Raw genomic sequence first — 6566 nt, 5'->3', positions numbered from 1 at the left:
AAAAAAGTGATTTTATATATATATATATATATATATATATATATATATATATATATACATATATATATATATATAGGGTCCCCCTTAAGTCCGATCCCCTTCTCTTCTTTTTTTCAGCGCTTAGTCTCTTCTGCGGTCCTCCGTGCTGTCTTTGCCAGTGAATGTTGGGCATGACATCACGCCCAACATTCACTGCGAGCACAGCACGGAAGAAGGGACCAGGGAGGGAGCCGGATCGCCGCTGACGTGACCGCAAGGTAAGGATTTTCTTTTTTTTCTTTTTTTTTGCAGGATTTTTTGTTTTTCAGCGCTGCCTCGGATGGGCCCCCTTGCCCGCAGGGCCCCTGGGCACCTGCCCAATGGAAGAGGCGGCCCTGCATGTACTGCACCATGGTAGGAGACTGAGGCCCACTACAGAGAAACCTGACGGGGATGGAGATCAAAGTCTAGTGAGATCTTCTAAACTGTAAGATTACTTTTACTTTCATTCTATTCTATAACATTCTATTCAAAAAATAGTTTTGATTATTATATTGAATGTTTTGAGAAAATTAGTTTGAAATTCAAAGTTCTTTTAAAGTGAACCTATAACCAGCCATGTTATTTTTCCCCCCAAAATTAGATCTTATTCATCTGAGCAATGGAACACTCGGTATTGTAAGCACGGGGGTGGTATTCAATATTAATATTACATAGTTGCCAGCAGTCCCTAATTTCCAGGGACAGTTCCAGGTTTTAAAACTTTGCCCCTGGATGTGTCCCTATTTTTTTATATTATTGGCCACTTACATAATAACGTTACTATTTTTCCTGTATGTTATATGTGAGTCTAACAATTTATCCTTATTTTCTAGGCTTTTCTAAGTAAAAATCTATTGAAGAGGGGTATTCAAAATGAAAAAAAAAAGTATATTATAGTCAAATTCAGTAACTATGACAAGATGGGGTTTGTAGTGATTGGTTGTCCACTGAGACAATACTCACCCGAAAAGACTTAAAGGTCTTAATATGTATAATTTGGAGCAGAGAAGGGAACTGGGGACACGATAGAAACTTTCAAATATATCAAGGGTTTTAGCAAGTTACAGGAGGGAAACATTCTTCAAAGGAAGAGTTATATTAGAGCACAACATAGGCAAACTGAGGGGGGTTTCCTAGTGCCTGTAAAACCCCCCACTAAGCTTGGGGCACTGTATAATTGAGGTGGCTGGATCATGCTCCGGCTTCACACAGCTCTGCTTGAAAATGGAGAGCCACGTGCACCTAACAGTAGTGCACACAGCATTGCTCATGTATATTATGGGGATAGGAAGAGTTGGAGAGCAGCCAAGTAGTGTCTAAAATGATAGCCCATGCATACTGGTCACGGCCACCGGCGGCGTGGTGTGGAAATCCCCCTCTACAAATCCTGCGTTTGCCCCTGTACAAGGACATGCACTGCCACTGGAGAGAAGTAAAGCAGAACGTCACTGGCGTAAATCTCGCACCTCTAATGACTTCTTCACATATACTTCTATCTACCGCTCCTATCGAAATGCTCTGGACACTGCAAAACAAACATACTTCCAATCTCTTATCTATGCTCAGACTTCTAACCCCAAACGCCTTTTCAATACATTTAAATTAAGGGTGTGCACCGGCCACTTTTGGTGTTTTGGGTTTTGGGTTCTGATTAGCTTGAGGTTTTGGGTTCTGATTTGTTTTGCCAAAACACCCCACGAAAGGTTTTGGTTCTGATTTTGGGTTTTGGGTTCTGATTTTTTTTTTAAAAAAGCATAAAAAGTGCTAAAATCCATATTTCGTTGTTTTTTTCACTCCTACACTATTATTAACCTCAATAAAATTAATTTCCTCTAATTTCCAGTCTATTGTGAACACCTCACACCTCACAATATTGTTTTTAGTCCAAAAGGTTGCACCGAGGTAGCTGGATGTCTAAGCTAAGCGACACAAACACATGGCCCATCGTAGGTGGCTGTGTAGGCTTGAATGGCTTTTTTGCTGCTCCTCCATCCTCAGCATATAGAGGGTGGAGTTCAAGCGCGTCACTACCTCTAGTTTTAGTTGATGGCAGGGCAGGTTCATGCTTTTTTGATGTAGCAGGAACAGTGAACGTAGTTTAATATCTGATACTAATATTTCTGCACTGCAGGAACAGTGAATGTACTTTAATATCTGATACTAATATTTCTGCACTGCAGGAACAGTGAATGTACTTTAATATCTGATACTAATATTTCTGCACTGCAGGAACAGTGAAAGTAGTTTAATATCTGATACTAATATTTCTGGACTGCCTATTGAAGTGGAATCTCGACGGGATTTGGTATCGGGGACACATGACCTCCATCAACCGTCTAAATTCCACTGCACAGATGGCAGACACCGGATGCACGTCTAACACCAACATAGCTTTTACGGCCGTAGTTATCCGCTTTGCCATAGGATGACTATATAGGAGTGGCACTGCAGTGGCAGACAGGATGGCAGTTTGAAAAACTAGGCCCCAAAGAGCACATAATGCCAAAAAAAGAGTTGCAAGATGGAATTGTCCTTGGGCCCTCCCACCCACCCTGATGTTGTTGAAATAGGACATGCGCACTTTAACAAACCAATCATTTCAGCGACAGGGCCTACAAAACTGTGGCTGAAATGATTGGTTTGTTTGGACCCCCACAAAACGAGCTGGCAAAGAAAAAAAAGAGGTGCAAGATGGAATTGTCCTTGGGCCCTCCCACCCACCCTTATGTTGTTGAAATAGGACATGCACACTTTAACAAACCAATCATTTCAGCGACAGGGCCTGCCAAACTACTATGGCTGAAATGATTGGTTTGTTTGGGCCCCCACACAATAAAAGCTGTTCATCTCTCCCTGTACAAACTAAACTGGCTCTACTGAGGCAAGATGTCGTCCTCATCCTCATCCTCTGATTCCTTGTCCTCTTCAGTGTGTACTTCCTCATCCTCACACATTATCAATTCGTCCCCGCTGGACTCCACAACCACAGGTCCCTCTGTAGTCTCTGGAGGCCAGTGCTGTTCTTGATTGAGGAATTGATAATTCATTTTTATGAACATCATTTTTTCAACGTTTTGCGGAAGCAACCTCCTTCGCCGCTCACTGACCAGGTTCCCCGCTGCACTAAAAACTCTTTCCGAGTACACACTGGAGGGGGGACAACTCAGGTAAAATATAGCCAGTTTGTACATTGGCTTCCAAACTGCATTTTTTTCCTGCCCGTAAAAATAAGGACTGTCTGACATGTCTACTTGGATGGTGTCAGCAAAGTAATCCTCCACCATTTTTTCAATTGTGACAGCATCTAATGCAGCGACAGTAGACATGTCTGCAATGGTTGGCAGGTCCTTCAGTCCGGACCAGATGTTCTCAGCGTCCCCGCCAGCGGGTCTTTTAGGAAAACTGAACTTTTTCCTCGCAGCCACAGGTGTTGAAGAAAATGAAGGAGGAGCTGTTGGCATGTCACAGTCCTCTTCAGAGGACAATCTCCTGACCAGCAGGTCTTTGCACCGCTGTAGACTTGTGTCCGCCGGAAATAGAGACACAACATACGCTTTAAACCGAGGATCCAGCACGGTGGCCAGAATGTATTCCTCTGACTTTAAAAGAGTGACCACCCTCGGATCCTGGCAAAGCGTACGAAGGGCTTCATCCACAAGAGCTACATGTTTTGTTGAATCGCAATGCTTTACCAGCTCCTCCCTCACTTTCTCCAGCTGCTTCTGCAACAGCCTGATTAGGGGAATCACCTGACTCAAGCTGGCAGTGTCGGAACTGACTTCTCGTGTGGCAAGTTCAAACGGCTGGAGAACCTTGCACAACACGGAAATCAGTCTCCACTGCGCTTGACTCAGGCGCATTCCCAATCCTTTTCCTATGTCGTAGGTGGCTGTGTAGGCTTGAATGGCCTTTTGCTGCTCCTCCATCCTCTGCAGCATATTGATGTTGCTCGAGTCTGCGGTAGGCACTGGCAGAATGCCGAAAGTGTCCAGCAATTTTGCGGGCCACCGCAAGCATCTCCTGCACACCCCTGTCACTCTTCAGGTAATGCTGCACCACCAAATTAACAGTGTGGGCAAAACATGGGACGTGCTGAAAATTGCCCATATGTAATGCCCGCACAATGTTACTGGCGTTGTCTGACACCACAAATCCTCAGGAGAGTCTAAGTGGGGTAAGCCACTGCGAGATTATTTCCCTCAGTTTCTCTAAGAGGTTGTCAGCGTTATGCCTCTTATTAAAACCGGTGATACACAAAGTTGCCTGCCTTGGAACGAGTAGCCGTTGTGGAAATGCTGCTACTGATGTAGCTGCTGCTGTTGCTGCGGAAGGCGATGCATCTACCCAGTGGGCTGTCACAGTCATATAGTCCTTCGTTTGCCCTGAACCACTTGTCCACATGTCCGTGGTTAAATGGACAGTGGGTACAACCGCATTTTTCAGAGCACTGAGGACACTTGTTCGTACTTCTCTGTACATCCCGGGTATCGCCTGCCTAGTGAAGTGGAATCTAGACTGGATTTGGTACCGGGGACACAATACCTCCATCAACCGTTTAAATCCCACTCCACTGATGGCGGACACCGGACGCACGTCTAACACCAACATAGCTGTTTGTTACAGCCGCAGTTATCCGCTTTGCATCAAGGTGACTACTGTCGTACTTTCTGCTCATCGCAAACGACTGTTGGACTGTCAACTGGTTGGTGAAAGACGTAGCCTTCTTACGACTTCCCCTCTGGGAAGATGACCGACTACCAGCAACAGCAGCAGCGGCAGTAGTAGGTGTACCGCTGCAGGATTCCTCGGATGAATCCCGGATTGAAGAGGACTCTGGCCTGCAGGACTATATCTGATGGAGATCGTGGAGGAAGTTGACGAGGAGGGTGTTGGTGGTGTGTATCCAACAGGACCAAGGGATTTAGGTGTCCCTGGACTGCTGACGGTCCTAGCCACAGGTCCTGAACTAAACACTGAATTATGAAGGTTCTTCAGGTGACGTATAAGGGAGGATGTCCCTAGGTGGTCAAGATCCTTACCCCTGCTTATTTGAGCTTTACATAAGCTACATATGGCCATACATTTGTTGTCCGGATTGGGATAAAAATAACTCCAGACCGAAGAGGTGGATTTTTTGGACTTCTGACCAGGCATGGCGATGGGCTTTTTCATCCCATGGACAACAACTGTTTCCCCCCCTGGTGCTTCATTTAAGATAACCACATCAGCATCCTCCTCGTCAAGTTCCTCCTCAGCGCCAGCTACATCAATATCCTCTTCCGGGTGTACAACATTGACACCTTCATTAGCCAAATCTGTAACTGGACTGTGGGTGATCCTTCCAGCATATGCAGAGGGCGTGCTGCAAATGGTGGAAGGAGCCACGTCTTCCCATACAGTGATGGGAAGGTCAGGCTTTGCAACCACCAACACCCTTGGACTCGCCTTGGGGATTTGTGATGCCATCTCTTTAGAAGGCAGAGTTGTTTGCTGTGTTGTTGATGACAGCTTAAGTCTCTTAAATTTTTTAGAGGGGTGGGGAGGAGGAGGGCTTAGATCCTTGGGTGAAGCTGAACCACTAGTCATGAACACAGGCCAGGGCCTAAGCCGTTCCTTGTCACTCTGTGTCGTAAATGGCATATTGGCAAGTTTACGTTTCTCCTCAGATGATTTGAATTTTCTTTTTTTACTAATTTTAGTGAACTTTGGCTTTTTGGATTTTACATGCCCTCTACTAGGAGATTGGACATCGCCCTTGGCAGATGACGTTGATGGCATTTCATCGTCTATGTCATGACTAGTGGCAGCAGCTTCAGCATTAGGAGGAAGTGGGTCTTGATCTTTCCCTACTTTATCCTCCAAATTTTTGTACTCCATTATATGCAGCACAAGAGAGCGTACCCCTAAACCACACACACTTTGGGACTGCGGAAACAGTGAATGTAGTAATATAGATTGCAGTACTTATTTTTTGGGACTGCAGAAACAGTGAACGTAGTAATTTAGATTGCAGTACCTATCTTTTTGGGACTGCAGAAACAGTGAAGGTAGTAATATAGATTGCAGTACCTATTTTTTGGGACTGCAGAAACAGTGAACGTAGTAATTTAGATTGCAGTACCTATTTTTTGGGACTGCAGAAACAGTGAACGTAGTAATATAGATTGCAGTACCAATTTTTTGGGACTGCAGAAACAGTGAACGTAGTAATTTAGATTGCAGTACCTATTTTTTGGGACTGCAGAAACAGTAAACATAGTAATATAGATTGCAGTACCTATTTTTTGGGACTGCAGAAACAGTGAACGTAGTAATTTAGATTGCAGTACCTATATTTTGGGACTGGAGAAACAGTGAACGTAGTAATATAGATTGCAGTACCTATTTTTTGGGACTGCAGAGACAGTGAACGTAGTAATTTAGATTGCAGTACCTATTTTTTGGGACTGCAGAAACAGTGAACGTAGGTAAATTTAGCAGTACTAATATTTCTGGACTGTAAGAACAGTGAACGTAGGTAAATTTAGCAGTACTAATATTTCTGG

Source organism: Mixophyes fleayi, chromosome 4 (assembly GCF_038048845.1).
Source record: "Mixophyes fleayi isolate aMixFle1 chromosome 4, aMixFle1.hap1, whole genome shotgun sequence".
Lineage (NCBI taxonomy): Eukaryota > Metazoa > Chordata > Amphibia > Anura > Limnodynastidae > Mixophyes > Mixophyes fleayi.
The sequence above is the reverse complement of the archived record's forward strand: the minus strand, read 5'-3'. Positions refer to the sequence as shown.